The sequence below is a fragment of the Octodon degus genome, unplaced genomic scaffold, assembly GCF_000260255.1.
Source record: "Octodon degus isolate 3935 unplaced genomic scaffold, OctDeg1.0 scaffold00004, whole genome shotgun sequence".
NCBI classification, from domain to species: domain Eukaryota; kingdom Metazoa; phylum Chordata; class Mammalia; order Rodentia; family Octodontidae; genus Octodon; species Octodon degus.
This window is the reverse complement of record NW_004524580.1, coordinates 3749215-3766767: the sequence shown is the minus strand read 5'-3', so window position 1 is coordinate 3766767 and position 17553 is coordinate 3749215. Positions and strand designations below refer to the sequence as shown.

At 38.8% G+C, this 17553-nt stretch overlaps 1 protein-coding gene across 4 annotated transcripts in view; it reads left to right on the top strand.

The window, feature by feature from the left end:
* The first annotated feature begins 1694 nt into the window (after positions 1–1694).
* Osbpl8 (oxysterol binding protein like 8) overlaps positions 1695–17553 on the top strand; it is a 192243-nt gene continuing 176384 nt past the window's right edge. For all 4 annotated transcript variants that reach the window (XM_023716083.1, XM_023716079.1, XM_023716076.1 and 1 more), the window contains exon 1: positions 1695–2033. The gene's annotated coding sequence lies outside the window, so the exon portion shown is untranslated. The remainder of the gene's footprint in view (positions 2034–17553) is intronic.

Sequence of the window (17553 nt, the reverse complement as noted above, 5' to 3'; positions counted from 1 at the left end):
AAAAAAAAAAAAAAAAAAAACCAGGGAAATAGCATCCCAGACAGTATATTTTGCATATTACTTATGCTCTAAGCACATTCTTTTTCAAATCTATTTGAATGCAATTCACTGCAGGAAATACAATTTAAAGAACAAAACCTACACTCTCTTGTGTCTAATATAAAAGCAATTCTAGACTTTACTAGATACTACCCTTTCTGGTATTTTAAATTCTAAATCATTGTAATCTATTTCATTTAAAAAAATTAAAATTCTAGAGTGGAGTTTGAAAAACACTGGAGAGAGAGATTCAATCTTTGACAACCTCCAAAGTCATCTAGCTTCCTCAAATGATAAATTTGAAGCTTTATGACTAGCTTCTTAAGATAATAAATTTCCCTCATATTTATCTGAAGTACAAGAACAGTCTTTTCAACATCAGAATAGAACCTGGTAGAATCTTTTCGTCACCAGAACACCAGTTCATCACAACATCTCACAGATTCTAAGGCTCATTGTCTTTCACATCCTAACATCTCTGAACTCAAGATGTCTTAAAGATCAGTGGCATAACATAGTTTCCTTGGCAGCATCTTTTCTTTCCTGGGTAACAAAATAATGGTGAGTTTTAAATTCTATACTTTTTAGAGCGGCTATGAAATGTACTTATATTAAGGATTATGCGGGCCAAATCGTAGTTTTTTTAATTTCAAAGAACCCAGTTAGTTGATCACAATGCCATGTGACTTCTATCAAGAAAATGTTATTATGAGAACGGCTTACGAAAGTCCTTTGTTCTGGACTAGCCAGGGGAAATGGGTCTGAATAGAGTTTAATGATCAAGAAAACTCACTCGCCTTCATTGTTCACAGGGTTTGAATAGGGTCTTCTCTTCTACTTATTTCTACGTGCTAACTTTTGTTTCTTTTGCTGACTAGCTAATTGATCAACAGAGAGAGAAGAGGGAGAGGGTCCCTAGGGTCATGGTTGAAAAACAAGACAAAAGGTATGTCCAAGAGTTGAGGAGCTTGAAGAAGAAAAATAAAATCAAGAATTAGTTTTCTTGTAAAAGTGGAACGTCGCGTTCCCGTGTACTTGCTGAAGCTGCAAGCAGTCTAACACACTGTGAAATTTAACGGGCACGAAGGCTCCCGGACCCGCAGGACTAAGCACAGAAATTGTTTCGCCGGGCTAATTTCATCCCAGCGTGACTGAAATACACCGCCGTCTCCTCAAAACTGAAAGCCTCTAATGAGGAAAACAGTAAACTGAATGCCACAATTAACGTGCTACTAGAAATAGGGACAACTGGCTTCGGAGCTCCCTCAAGCCTGACACGCATCCCGAGGGCTTCTTTCGGTCTCCGCGCCGCTGAAACTTCGGCAAACCCAAGGTCCAGGAGGCGGGTCCCTCGCTCTGGCCCAGAGGCGGGCAGCTCTTCGGGTTGGACTCAGCCGGGTATCGACGGCCCAGAAGGCGCCAAACCCAGGATCGGGTTCGCCCCTGCGACCGCCTCGGGCAGGCGCAGTCGCCTGCTCCGTTGCAGAACTAGGTGTTGCTCGCTGGGGGGGGAAGTACCGCCCCGCCCGCCCCGCGCAGGTCACGTGACGGGAAGGGGGCGGGGCCGGAGTCGCGCGCCGGGGGCGGAGCCTGGGGGCGGTGCTAGAGTGTGAGGGATCGTGAGGCTCCGGGCGTTCAGAAAGGCGGCGACGCGGTGGATGACAACATTAGGCCGCGACGCGCTCCTGGCTGGGCGGCGGTGATAGCGGCAGCCGGAGCGTCTGTAGCGTTAGCTTTGGTCGTGGCAGTAGGTGCCGCCGGTAGCGGGCCGACGGAGGCGAGGAGGGGCCCGCTCTGGCCCGGGGACTGCAGGGCCGGAGTTCCCGCCGCGCTGGTCCGCTGAGCCCCGCGGCAGCTGCACGGCGCCCTCGGGCTCCTGCTGCCCGGAGAGAAGTTGGGGTCCGGCGGGACGCGTGGAGGGCCCGGCTCCCGGCGCCGCCCGCATCCCCGAGGAGCCGACTCCCAGCGCAGCGCCTCTCGGGGGCTACACACCAGTGAGTGTCGCGCGGCCCCGACTTCGGGGGCGGCAGGTTTCCTACCCTCGGGCGACGGCGCCCCCTGTTCCCACGTTCTGAGCTCTGGCTGCTGGGTCTGTGGCCACCCCGCGCCGAGGAGTTTCTCCTGGCTCCTTTGTCCCTTTCGGAGCGGGGGATTGGAGAGGCTGGCGGGGGTGGGGTGTTTTGGGGCTACAGTAGCTGCCTCTGCAGCCTCACAAAGCCGCGACCGGAGAACTGGGCGTGGGGGGCAGTTGGAGCGTTTGGACCGCCCCAAGTGTCTCCCCCTCGTGAAGTTTGACAGGGCGGGTGACTGGGTCTCCGGAAGCCCCCGCGCCGCAGAGAGCTGGCTCTTCGTCGCCGGGCGAGGTGAAGGCGAGGCTCCGGCTTTCCTGTGACAGCCCCAGAGGAGGCTTTGCCGCGCACCGCAGACCGCACCCGCCCTTGCAGAACTGGGTGACACGGTGTTGTGCTGTGCTCTAAACCTCAGTTCCCGCGGCCGCCTTGGAACGTAGGGGAAAAGGCGAAGCCTTCGCTGTGCTTGTAATATTTGCGCCTGAGCTCTAGAGTAGAATCAGGTTCCACGGTGCTTCACACGGAGCATGCTTTTGGTCCATTCAGTCACCCGCTCGGGCCGGCTGAGGCGAAGCAACAGTATAGGCAGATTTTCCATTCACAAAAATCATTTAACACTCTTCTTTATGAACGACCTCTGCGTCGCAGAACGTAACTTCGTTTCATTTTATCTAAATGCTATCGGAAGTAAGCACTTGGGCTCAAACAGATGGGAAACTTCCCCAACTGATACTAGCATATTTGCTTTCAATAATGTAGTTGATGTTTTTGGTTTTCTGCTAATGGAAGAGTTAAATTGGCATCTAAGTAACACACACACAAACACACATGTGTATACACACACACACACACACACACATATATATATATATATATATATATAGTACTTTTAGGGAAGGGTCTACAAGGTGATCAGGGTCTCACCACTAGATCGGACTCATAGTGTTCTGCCTGTTTACAGCCTCCAAAGAGCTGGAACGTCTAATATTAAAGGAACTTTTGTGTAGCAGTTTTTTTTTAATTCTCCCGAAACAGTCCCAAATTAGTGCCACTGTAGGTTTTTTCAGCTAATCATTGAGAACTTGCTGCCCTTAGCATTTCAGAGACCTCAAGAATTATGAAAGAAGGGGTGAATAGCTTGTTCTCTCCATCCCAAAAAAATTCGTCCAAACTTGATTATGCTGAGATATTGATCAGTTTCTATTTTTGCTGGAACCTGTTTTGCAGTGGGATTATTAAGATACTACTAGTTTTATAAAACAGTTTGGAGAAGGAAGAGCAAGAGTATACAATTTAAAATGTCTTCTATTAAAAGTACAGCCAAGTTCAAATACTGTGTAACTTTTATTTTCTTTCAATAGCAACTTGGTATGGAATAATCACAATATACCTTTTCAGAGTGGTGGTAAAGAGAATAGAGGAAACATAAGAACTACCTTTTAGGTCTTTAATTATGGAGATTAAGTTGTGGCCAAATTCCATGTAAACAGTTTGAGCCACCGTGTGCAACATGGGTGCTTAGAAATGCTTGTTTAGTTAAATATAGTCGTGGTTTGTTTCTTTCATTGACTCTGGTTATTGAACCTCTGATCTGTGGGAAAATGTGACTGTTTTTTTTTTTTTCTCACTTAGAATGCTATTATTACATTTTATGTTTTTGGTTTTTTTTGGACAGGATCTCCCTATGTAGTCCAGGTTAGTCTCAAACTAGTGGCGGTTCAGCCTCATCCTCCTTAGTGCTGGGATTACAGGTATGCACCACCAGGTCCAGCAGTCACTGCATTTCAAAATATTCAAATATGTTTCTTACAGCACATTCATGGCACTTACACTTTTGTCAAGCTGTTTACTTTTTATATAATGAGATTGTATTTCATTTTTGTTTTGATTTTTTGAGGAACCGGGGATTGAACTCAGGCCCTTGCGCTTGCCAGGGAAGCACTTATTCTACTGAGCCATCTCCCTGGCCCTCAGTTTTGTTTTGAGAAGTGATAAAATTAGGAATTTGTAAAGCATTCATTACAGAAGAATCTTTTTTAATTGCAGGATTGATCGATTGATTTTTTTTGGTACTGGGGAATAAACCCAGAGTGCAGTAAACTACATTTTCAGCCCTTTTTATTTTTTAATTAAAACAATTTTTGTTGTTGTTTTTGAGACAGGGCCTTACTGAGTAGTTCAGGTTGGAGCTGTACTTGAGACCTTCCTGCCTAAACCTTCCAGGGTGATGTGATTACAACATGTAGGTTACTTGAATTGCAGAATGAAAGACAGTTGATACTTCGATATAGTTTGTTTTGGAATTTCTTTACTCTAACAGCAGTATAATTATGTTATATCCAAAACTGAAAACATTTATAATTGTGATCTTGGAATGTCATACAATTCCAAAGTAGAAGAGAGAGATTTTATCTTATTCTTATGATCAACAAATGAGGCATAAAAACAACTTGAATTAAAAAAGCCCCTAAGAAGTATTTTTTGATGAATGTGGCTGGGTTAGAGGAGATCAATAAGGGTACTTGGTTGAAGCAATTGTGGTTGAATTATGTGTAGTCATTTTGTGAATGTGATGCAGGAAGAGATTTGTGGACTCATCTTGTGTGCAAGTTTCATGTCAGCATGTGTGAACCTGCTGAGATGTTAGAGTGATCCTTCTGGTTGCCTTTGTCCCCACCTTTCTTTATACCTTCACAAGGGTATGAAGTTGAAATTATCATCTGGAGGATATGAGAAAAAGGAATTTCTTTCTTCCTGAAAAGTGTTGACAAGCTTGCAAGGGCGAAGGCTTTCTTTAGAGACCTCATAGGGAAGAAATCCTCGTCTTGGAACATTATGCTCTAATACCCTATCTTATTTTTATCTTTGTTAAAATTCCAGATAATGTAAACTCTCCATAACAGCAAGAACCTTATCTATTCTGTTCAGCAGCTCATCTCAAATGCTCAGTAGTTTACTGGATGAAATAAATGTCCCAGATGTATGACTAGAGAAAAAAAGGAATATGTGATTAATGTATGAGCAGTGAGGCAGTAAAGGAAGGATGCTAACTTGGGAAGAGAGGAACAGGTCTTTTAATCTGGGAACCTTTCTTGCAGGAGGCAGTTCTTATTTTAGGTCTTGATGGAGCCTGTGTAGCTGAAGATAACCTGGTGTCTTCTACGGTGGATAGTTGAACCAAAGCTTTTAATTGAAGTGAATTATGTCAGATTAAACGAAGTATTTAAAAAAGTTATGAAAAAATTTCTTTTATCACAATAGTTGCCGCTCCCCAGATAAAAATATCACATCTTATAAAAGTAGTAATAGTACAAATAAAATAAGAGCAGTTGACTTGTAGTTGAAAAATTTGGAGATCTGACTGCATCTTATACAAGTGAAGTGTCCTTGGGGAAATTACTACACCTTAATTCTCTCATTTGTAAACTGAGGATAGTTAATGACACATTGCTGTGGTTATTAGGAGAATGAAATTTTATAGCATGATGAAAATGTCTATCTTAATATCTATCTTGTAGGAGGACTTTAATATAAATTATTTAAATTATTTTGTCTTTAGATTAAAAATATTTTGCTCCACTTATGAATTTTAGTTGGTAATTTCTTTTTACAGTGCTGGGGAGTTATCATAGATTCTAGTTAATCTACATAACCTATTTAGTTGGCCCATGATAATGCACTTATGAGAATCAAAAATTTATTTTTTGGTACCAAGAATCGAACTCAGGACCGTGTGCTTGCTGGGCAGGCACTGTGCCACTGAGCTATCTCCCCTGGGAAGAAGAAAAAAATTAGATGGATAGTTTTCTTCTAGTCAATCTTAATGTTTTCTGATAGAAAAGAGATTTGTTACTGTTATAATGTCACAGATCACAGAGAATGCTAGATAGCGCAAAATTTTAAAGCTTTGCCTGAGGGATATGTGTGGCTAGGAACCTGGTCTTTTATGCTTTTCCTTCTAGAAAATTAGTTTTGAAGAAATTGCTTTTGCTTAATGTGCATCTATCTGTTGACTACTGCAAAGAAACAAATTTTCCAGTTACCATATACATTCTCCAACTAGGGCCTAGTTGTGAACACCTGCAATCCTGGCTCGCAGGTTGAATGCTTAGTACCACCAACAAACCAACCAAGCAATCAGAAACTTACCCCTGCCACACACAAAAGCCATAAGAAAATATTTACCAAATATAACATGTTTATGTTTTTAGTGATATGAATGACTGTAAACCACGAATATCTCTATCTTCTGTGTTTAATTATAAGATTCAGTATTTTTTTATTTTTATTTTTTTATTTTTTTAAGATTCAGTATTTTTTTGAACATGTAATAGAGTTCTGCATCCTTTTTTATCTAAACTTTTTGCTCCCAGTCTTTTTGCTCTTTAGTCTTTTATGAATCTCAGAATTTCACTGTACTTTGTGAACTCTTTTTATTGTTCATGATCCATGGAATAGTCTGCCCTTTGTATAATATTTCAAAGGGAATTTTATTATAAAAAGACTAAGAAGGGTCTTGAGTTTTTCAAATGTCAGAGAAGCCAGTTACCTAAAAATCTTCCAGATTCAGGAAGAAGTAAAGAAACTCTTTTCAAATAACAAGGATAAGCCTTTGATTTACTGTGGTTAAAAGCTGATAGATTTGAAGACCTAAGTCTTAGAGAAACGGTTGCTATAATAATAACTAACGTGCTGACTTCTCACTGTATACCAGGTGCTACTCTAAAAGTAGCACCTTTAAATATCCCATTTAATCCTCATAGGGATGCAAAAAGCCAGGCTATTTTCTTCCCCTCTTTTAAACTTGAGGTGCTGAAAGGTTAAGTAGTGAAGTCTGTCAAGAGAGTCTGGACTTTATTGCTAACCTGACCTTCTAATTACTCTTGTTGTTTGCAGTGCTACTCATCATAGGGCTTAGCCTTATCTTTCAGAGTCTGTTTTGCCTGTATGATCTGATGAAAATTTTAGGTAGAAGAGAGCCTTGATTTTTAAAATTTCACTTATTTATGACTGATATCTTTTTAAACCTTAAAAGTATGTGAAGTAGTGCAGTCATTCATTTGCCTGCCATTTTTCTGATTGGGGATTTCAGACTAACTGGAAATAAAAGAAAATAGTTGATGCATAGTACTTTTTTTAAGTTGACTTGTTATAACTAATTTTTTAAAAAATTATGATTTACAGAAGTGGTGTAGTTTTTGTGTAGTGATATTTGAAGGATATAAATTATGTAATTTGAAATATATCTTGGGCCAGTGAGATGGCTCAGTAGAATAAGCGCTTCCCTGGCAAGCGCAAGGGGCTGAGTTCAATCCCCAGTTCTACCAAAAAAAAAAAAAAAAAAAAAAAAATATATATATATATATATATATCTTGTTGAAAAAAGCATGAGTGGTGCTGGGAGTTTCATGGGCGTGGTGTTGTTACTCAGTTGGGTGGTGTTGTAAGCAGTGGCACAGGACAGGGTGCACACCGTGCCTCAGCAGTGGTGGAAGCAGAAGTAGTCCTGGTGTCACAGCCCTTGCATTGGTGCATCCACTCTCACTTGCTCTGCTTTCTCCTTTGCTTGCATCGTGGCTGATCAGCCGAGTGAAGCACAGATTGCTAAATTCAAGGAAGTTTTCTCCCTATTCAATAGAGGGTGATGGGACCATCACAGTCACAACAAAAGAATTAGGAACTGCATGAGGTCGCTGGGTCAAAACCCAACAGAAGCTGAGCTGCAGGATATGATGGATGAAGTAGATGCTGAATGGAACCATTGACTTTGGCACCATTGACTTTCTAGAATTTTTAACTATGATGGCTAGAAAAATGAAAGTGTCAGATAGCAAGAGCTGGGGATATAGCTCAGTAGCTTAGGCACCTGCCTGGCAAGTGCAAGGGCCTGAGTTTGAAAAAAAAAAAAAAAAGAAAGAAAAAGAAAAGAAGAATGCAGATAGCAAAGAAGAAATCCATGAGGCACTCTGAGTCTTTGACAAGGATGGAAATAGTTACATCAGTGCAGGAGAAGAACTAACAGATGAAGTAAATGAAATGATCAGAGAAATATATTGATAGAGACAGACAAGTCAGCTATAAAGAATTTGTACAGATGATGACTACAAAATGAAGATCCACTTTCAAGTACTTCTTCTCCACTCTGTAAGAATCAAATGGAATGTTTCACTTACCTCTTGAAAAAGAAAAAAGAAAAAAGTTCATTTATTCATTTTGTTTCTATATAGCAAAACTGAATGTCAAAAGTACCTTCTGTCCACACATGCAATCTACATGTATTGGCTAGGGTCCTGTCCCCTAAAAATCAAGCTATCAATTTTATAGTATAAATAATTGTATTACATTAATGATAGGGAAGCACTTGGTGGACTCCTTAAAGTTCCATGTATTAATGATGAATACACTGGGCTGGCCAGTTTTTCATGCATGCAGCTTGACGATTTGAGCATAGTCAAGCATTTGTATTAAAATCAAAAAATGAAAATAAATGAATTCAAAACCTATTCAGGTGGGTTTAATTTTGTTAGTGTAAAGTATTGTAGCTGGTTTACTGAAAACACACATTTAAAATTGTTTTGAAAACACACATTTAAAATTTTGGGTCTTTTTGCTACTGGGAATTGAACTCAGGACCTTGCCCTGGGCAGGCAGGCACTTATGCTGCTAAGTTGTCTCCCCAGCACACACATTTAAAATTGTTTTTTCTCAGGATGATATGCAGAAAATGGGTGAAGAAGAAACTTGGATGTAGCCCAGTGATAGGATGGTCCTCTTGTCTTCCCTGTTCCCACCCATGGTGACAGTGACGCATCATGATGGCATGCCCACATATGTTGGTTTAGTAATATCTGCAATATACTAAAGTGCAATGGATGTCAGGCTATCATGCTCACACAGATTTTTATTAAGAAATCTTTTACAAGGGAGCATTTTTGGCCCTTTTTTTTTTTTTTAAACCTTCTGAACCATGATAGGAGCCAGCAGAGTAGGTTATGACTGTGGACTTGAGCATAATCATCAACACTGCTCTGAATTATAACTTACGTCCATTCCAAGTTGTAAGTGCTAGTCCTCCCAAAAAAGATCATTAACTTTAAAACAAATGACTGCACCAAAGGAGCTTATATTTTGATTCTAAGTGCCAGCCGATTGGCAATAGTTTAGTAGACTGTGTAATTCCTACAATGAAGGCTGAGGCTTTTGTGGAAATTGTGAAATATTTGTAGGTATGTTTTGGTAGGGTGGGGCCATGGGAGAACTGGGAAGAGAAGGACTCCATCCAAGTAACATTGGGCAGGAGTATGATGCCATGGGATGCTGTTGACAGGTGGTCACAGGAATGTTGTTTAAGTGAGAGTAGGGTATTTGGGAGACTAGTCTTGCTTACTGTCTAATTTTGCATACTGTGACTAATAAAATTTAAGATGAGCAGTTCAGAAGTAATGTCAGTGCTGTGCATCAGAGTGTGTGGAGTTTGTAATAGTTTCTAAGCTATTTTGTAGGCTATGGTTGCTTTACAAATATTCATTGGTAGTAGTGAAAGGACTTCCATATCTGGTAGAGATCTAAAGAGATCGAATAGCACTGGCTTGCAGCCAGACTGCTTCACTTGAGAACCTGTGCACCTTCTTATAGTTTATTGCTTTGTACCTCTCCCCACATTTATACGGGTTGCTACAGGGGAACAAAATGGTGTATTTAAAAAAGGGCCAGGAGATAATGCCCTATGAATTTCTTGTGGTTCTTTGGGACATGACAGAGATTTGGATTTCTCATATACTCTTTTGGCCTTGTTTGCATTTTTGTTTTGTTGTTGTTAACTGTTATTTGGTACCGGGGATCGGACTCAGCGCCTTGTACTTGCCAGGCAAGTGCTCAGGCCGCTGAGCTAGCTCCCTGGCCCTGGATTTCTCATGTACTCTTAATGAAGGAACTGTAAGTTAGTGGTGAGAACTAGCAAGCCTGAAGTGAAGCTTCTTCCTGTTTGTGACAGGAGAAGGAAGACTGTGCAGCAGAGGGTGTGGCAAGGGCTGGTTCAGGTCATTGCCCACCAAAAATCTCACTTTCTTTTGTAACTGATTTTTAGTAGTAGAATGTGAATGGAAGTGATGTTTGATCACTTTTGAGTTGAAGAGGCAGAAAAGTGGGTGTTGTGTCTTTTTGTTTTTTAAGCTTTTCCCAGCCCAAGGCCTGATGTGGAGGCTGGAGATCTTACAAGGTTGTAGAGTCATAAGATTGGAAGGATGAAGAGTCCCTAAATTACCATGTGTAAGAAAGCTATGCACCAAACAGGAACTTCCAAGACTGTAATCTTAGTTGTGTGAAGCTACTGAAAAATTGAGGTTTATTTGTTAAGCAGCTGATGTTGTCTTAACTATAAATCATGAAGTGGATGGAGGAGGTAGTTGAGGTCCTAAAAATATCCTTATAATCAGGAGCTGAGGTGGGTGGGACCCACTCAGCAGATATGCTGGATATTATTTGAACATACTCATTTGCATGTGCCTGACTCTGAGGACCAAAGGCCAAACCTGAGACCACTGAGACCACTGAGAGTTCACAAGAGCAGTCCCTGCAATTACATTGAAACTAATGGTGATATTCTTCATGTTCATGAAAGCTTTTTCTTGTGCCCAGCCATACTAAAAATTTAAGGAAGAGAGAAAGTGAAAACCTGAAGAATTCTCCTAAAGCAGAGCTTCTTGACTTGGCACTTGATATTTTAGGTTGGAAAATTCTTGTTTTGTAGGTACCTATGTATGAATTATAGAAGGTATAGTCCCATTACCCACTAAATCCTAGTTGTGTTAACAACAGCAATGCTTCGAAACATTGCCAAATGTCTCCTGAGGGAGTAAGGTCACCCTTAGTGAGAATCAATGTTCCTTAAAGATTGAATGAATCTGAAGAGAAATTATTTTCAACTAAAAACAACCATTACTTAAGTTGTTCTTTAAAGTTTTTTTATTTTTTGTATTTAGGACAGGGTGTACAGGGTCTCACTGCATAGATTGGACTCGTAATGATCCTCCTGTTTACAGCCTCCTAAGTGCTGGGATTACATTCTTGTGCCTCCATGGTGGATCTCAATCACTGTCTTAGTGTGCCCTGGGGATGGGCCTGGCAGGCAGGCCACTTTATTTATTTATTTATTTATTTATTTTTAACCAAAAGTCCTTCAATTAAAGGACTTTCTCCCTTTTAGAGGAGGAATGAGACTTGTCTGCAGTAAAAAAAAAAAAACCCTGTTCTTTTAAAAATGCCATAGTTCTATTGACGTTTGACCATATTTATCAGCGTTAGATATTACCCAGATTTTGTTTTTCCTCTTTTTTTCTTTCTTTTTCAAAACTTACAGCTAAATTTTTTATTGTCTTGTTAAAACACTCCCCCATATTCCCAGACATTATGGGTATAGGTTATTTCTAAGTGATGAAAGCCAATACTTTTGATATTATGACTATGTAAACATTACTAGTGGGCTCGGTGGTACGCTTAGGTTGTGAATCCTTTTCTGCAGATTTTATTTATTTTTTTTATTTTTTTAGGGAAGGGTCTACAGGGTGTTCAGGGTCTCACTACTAGATTGGACTCATAGTGATCTGCCTGTTTACAGCCTCCCAAAGGCTGAGATTACAGGTGCAGGGGTGTGCGCCATCACACCCAGTCTCAATTGCTGCCTCAGTGTGCCCTGGGGGTGGGGCTGGCATGGCAGGCTTGAAGATTGAACCTCCAGCCCCTGCACCAGCTCACACAGACTTTAATCTGCTGAGCTATTTGGCTGGCCCCCTGCAGATCTTATTAAGCAGCCACTGGGCTACCAGAAGAAAATGTTGATATAGCCAAGTCCAGTGGAATTTATTCTACCAATTCTGACCATTGAATTAAAAAAATTTGGATAGGACTTTTGCTTTTCTTGATGTTTCTAATTGTCTCCATACCTTACACTATATCCAAATATTATATTCCTCCCTACTGCCCTGTGCTCTCTCTAGCATGCTGTTTACTATTCTTTGTTTTCTGTTCATTGAGAATTGTTTGTAACCCCTCCTAAATTTGGACTGGTTGTGTTTTAGAACTTCTCATACACCTTTCATTTCACTCTTGAGTTGGTTCCATTTATTGTATAGCTTTTTTTTCTTTATTATTCCATTTTTTTAAATTGTTGCTGGAGTACAACAAAAATGCTTGGTTAACAACTTCTTAAAAAAGTTTGTAGGAGAGACAGACTTTTTAAATCTTTGCACAGAAATGTCTTCACTCTCTTTACACATTTGACTGATAATTTTATTTGGAAAGAATATTAATGGGTTGGGGAGATGGCTCAGTGGAATAAGCGCTTCCCTGGCAAGTGCAAGGGCCTGAGTTCAATCCCCAGTTCTGCAAAAAAAAAAAAAAAAAAAAATGTTAGTAACAACTTTTTCTTCTTTTAAAAAGTCATTTTTTCATTTTTAGAGACAGGGTCTCCCTATGTAGTTTAGGCTGGCCTTGTGCTCACTTTTGTAGCCCTCAGGATGGCCTTGAACTCGCAGAGATCCTTCTTTCTCAATCTCCTGAATGCTGAGATTACAGGCTTGTGCCACTATACCTGGTTTAGGGGCCCATAGCATGCAGGTCCAGGGATTGAACTCAAGACCTTGTGCTTTCCAGGTAGGTGCTTATGCCTCTGAGCTATTTCCCCAGTCTACAAGTAACTTTCTTTTAGAACTTACAGATTGCTTTGCTGACTTCTAGTATACAGAGATGCTTAGCATATAGAGATGCTTATTAGAAGTTACATGTCAGTTTAATTCACTGCCCTTTTAATGTGATTTATTCTTTGATTGCCTTTGGTTTGCATTTTATCTACGACATTATAATCAGATATAGGTAATTCTTACATTTTCTAGACACTCATTTTCCTTGACAGTGTAAATCAGATTCTTTTTCCAAATGTAGCAAATTCTTCTTTATATTGTCTTCACTATAATGTGTTTCCTTGATTTTCTTGTTTCCACAAAGTAGGTCTTTTCTTTTAGAGGATCCTCCTTGTCTGACTTTCACTTTTATGTTTTGTGATTTTCTTGCTCTGTGTTCAGGGCATTTTTTTCCCCCCACAATTTGGCTGATTTTTCTAACAGTAATGAATTTTCTTGTTCTTTTTCTTTTCCTGCATTCTTATGTTGTAATACCTTGTTGATTCTCAGAATGTGTAAAGCAGATTTTTTAAAAGATACTTTTTGTCACCTCAGTTACCTCCCTTTCCTCTCTGGTCAGTTTTTATGTTGTTTTTAGTCATTCTTTTTTTATGCTTGGCTTTTCTTACCGGCCTGGTGATTCTGGTTGACCATTCAGGGGTGTTTGAACTGTTTTCTGTATATACATACTTTTTTTTTTTCAGAACCAGGGATTGAACTCAGACACTTGGGCTTGCCAGGCAAGCGCTTATTCTACTGAGCCATCTCCCCGGCCCCTTGTATATACATACTTTTGCTAGCAGAGCAGGGCAATACAGATTAGGATCTGTCTCTTGGCAGGCAGATCCTAATGTTTTAGGGCAATGGAAAGGGCCAGGCAGTAGGACCTCTTAAATGCTCCTTGAGGACTTACTCTGTGTCACCATCCTTACTTGGTCTTTCTTACACACTCACTTTTTTTTTTTTTTTTTGTGGTACCAGGGATTGAACTCAAGATCCTACACTTACCAAGCAGGCACTTACTATCTCCCTGGCCCTCACACTCACTTTTTTGTTTAGAGAAAAGTTGACTGTCCTTTTGCATAATGGTAAATGTCAGTTGTTCAGCTGCTTCTTGAAGCTAGAGAATGGAAGCTATAGTTATTCCTTATGCAGTCAACCAACCATCCTTAATTCTCCTATTTTTTAATCCTGGTTTTTTTTTTTTTTTTTGTCTTTTTGAGTCAGGGCTTTACTATGCAGTTCAGGCTGACTTTGAACTGCTGTGTAGCCCAGGCTGGCCTTGAACTTAGAGCAATCCTCCTGCCTCAGACTCCAGAATGCCAGGATGGTAGGCGTGCACCACCATACTCAGGTACCTCAGGCTTTTATTTTGTGCTCTGCTGTCTCAATTGTTTCATAGTCAAACTTCTTTGGAATCCTGCCTGATTTGTTGACTCCCACCCTGTCTCTGCATCAATCACTCTTAAAGGGTGTAACAAGGCTGTGTGGCCTTTCATGTTGTTACAGCTCACATATACTTTTCTTTTTTGGAAATCGAAATTGGGACCTTGCACTTGCCAGGCACTGAGCTATATGTTCTCAGCCCATGTATACTTTTCATCTTGCAGAAATTTCTTGGATTTCCCCTCCACCTATATCTTTAATTTTAATTCCTTTGCTCTTATGATTTTTTTTTTTTTTTTATTTCGAAGGAGTAACTGAAGGGAACATTTATTTTTATGATAAATCCTTTTCTAAGCTTCTTAAATGAAAGCTAGAAAATCTATTGAACCATTTTTATTAGTGCAGAATTGTTCATTTAAATTAAGGCACAGAGTTGAAATACAGTGAAGTTGCTTTATTGTTGGTTTGTAAACATGTATCTGTCTTTATGTCAGTTGGTTCTAAAACTTGAATTCTTTTTGCATTTTTGTTTGCTTAGTTTTCCTTTTACTCTTTTGTTGTCATGTAGCTTGCACATGTTATTATGATTCTCTTGCCATTTCTTTTTTACTATTTGAAAACTAAATGAGACCATTTAGAATTATGTGTGAAATAGTGGTTTTACTCCAGGGTATGGAACTTCAAGCTTTATGCTCATGACCTTGTAGACAGTTTGATAATTCAAAAACTGTTTTTCAACCATATCTAGACCAGTGAGGTGGGGCTGGGGAGATGGCTCAGTGGAATAAGTGCTTCCCTGGCAAGCACAAGGGCCTGAGTTCAATCCCTGGTTCTGCCCCCTCCCCCCCAAAAAAAAAATCTAGACCAGTGAGGTGTTATAACTTTTCATTTCTTTCTCTGCTATAAATGTTACAGCTACTGTGGTTTAGTAGTTGATATTTTGTGACTATTACTCTTTCTTCTATCTTACCTTTGGCACTGTTTTGATCATTGAGCTTAAATTGCCTACTTAGTTGATTCAGGGCTTTATTTTTATTTGCATCTTTATCTTTCATTTTATAGTCACAAAAATTTTCAACGTTTTAAGATTTTGTTTTCTTTCCTTTCCCAAGCTTACTATTGACTGACTTTAGATAGTATCATAAATTAACCTTGATAAATAAATGTAAATTTATTTATTTTCTCTTCTTCTAAGATACTGTCTTTATCTTGTTCACTTTCTCTAAGACCTTGAAGTTCTGTTTTCTACAGGTGTAGGTTTTTTTCTCTTTTTTTTTACAGCAGTAGTTAGAATGTGTCTTTTATTATTTAGAGTTATTCTTGTCCAATTGGCAGATTTTAAAGTCCAGATTTAAAAAAAAAATGCTGACTACTTTAAAGTTGAAACCTTGTCAGAGCACTTGGGATTTGGAAGACTTAAACCCTCAGATTTGGCCTGATTATATAAGGTATTATAAAACCTATGTAGTAAATACTTCTTTGATACTTAAAGTAGCTTAGGAAATAAATCTGTACTTCCGTAGTTTATTTTTCCAATGTAGAAGTCAAATATATTCTAATGCAATAGACTGATTACTTGTGGTTTTCTGAACTTCATGTCTATCAAACTTTGGATTTTAGTATACAGAAGTTGGATTAAATAGTGTCTGTGTATCTCTTACATTTTTATGTGTTCAGAGCATTTTCCCTTTTAGATATCTGTCATGATTAATTTTCTTCTTGATTGACTTAGTCTTTTCTTGTTTCTGCTATAATTTTGTTACCTTTTTTCATTATTTCTGCAACTTTAAATAAAACTTTCACACATAAAGTGGTGTATCTTAATGTATAAAATTTTTATGTTTCGGTGATAGTGCCACAGTATTACTAAAAATAGAATCATCAAGCTGATGTATAAAATCCTAGCTACTCAGGAGACTGAGGCAGGAGGATCAAAGGTTGAAAGTTAGCCTAGGCGACATAATAAAACCCTATTTCAAAGAGAAAAAACAATGTCCAGCATTGTATAGTTTGAATATTTTCAAATGTTTCCTTGGGAAATTAACTTCATTTGTTCTGGGATTTATCTGTAGAACGTAAACATTAAAAACAAATTAAAATATAGACCTCTCATTAGGATGAAAGTTCATTTTGTTTATTTTTTACTTACTGTCTTTTGAGACAGGGTTTCTTAATGCAGTTCGAGGTGGCTTTGAAGTCACTTTGTAGCCCAGACTGGCCTTGAACTCACAGTGATCCTCCTGCCTCAGCCTCGCAAGTGTTGGGATTACAGGTGTGTATCACCACTCCTGGCTGAAAATTCATTTTAGCGTTTGGTTACTCAACACATTTAGCCTGTTAGCTGATAAAATATCATTTAGTTGGTTACTTTGGAGGGCTTCATAATTCATAGTAATAATGACTAAGTTATTCAGTTGAAAATGATCAGTGATGTATTTTGTGAATATAAAACAAATTATGATTTTAATTAAGATTTTAAAAATGCCTGCTTTCTAAAACATTCACTAGAATTAGTCATTGCCATATTGATCAGTTTCCTTTTAGAAATAGGTTTTTAATAAAAGTTACCTCCATAATTTGTCATTTTTTGATATTCAAGTAATACAAATTGTTGGTTTTCATAAGTCTTTTCTGAATTGGCAAACAGAAGTGTAATTGTCTTGTTTACATATGTTATAAAGTAAAGATAGGCATTACTTTTGTTGTAGTTTATGCCTAAAATTCAGTACCCAGTAGCATCTAGGCCAAAGTTTGCTGCTCATGCACTCATTGTTTTTTCCAAGCCAAAGTTAGAAATCCATTCTTAGTCTGCATCAAAATGTGAAGAAATTGCGTATGGAGTTGAATAGCAATAATAAAATTAAGACTTTCTTGAATTAACTTTAGATCTTGCATTTCAAGTTTTCATTCTTATTAATGAACTCTCAGCTTAAGTTTACATATGAATTTTTTTATTAAGGAACAAGAAAGTGGATAGCTCTTTTGGTTTGTTATAACCAGTAGCCATGCATCATAAATGAGAATGCAGTTTTTCTTTTTTTTCCGTAATTTTATTGAGAAACAAATAGCAATGAGTTTCAAACCAAATTGGTAGGATAGTTTCAATAATTAACACATTGCATACAGTCTTCCTAGTGGTTAATTGCTGTACAAGATGCGAACATGATATCCTATTTACAAACACTATTAGAATAAATCTCTCTATTCACTAAGAGAATGTAACTATATATCTATCCTAACCATTTTGAATACATAGATACAAAATGGACATTCATCTGTATCCCCTTTTTTTGTTAAGTTCCGTTATTTGAATATTATAGGTGTGTTAGCTCAGCAAAATACTCTAAAAGAGTTCAGTAGTCCATACTGGGTCTTCCGCTTGA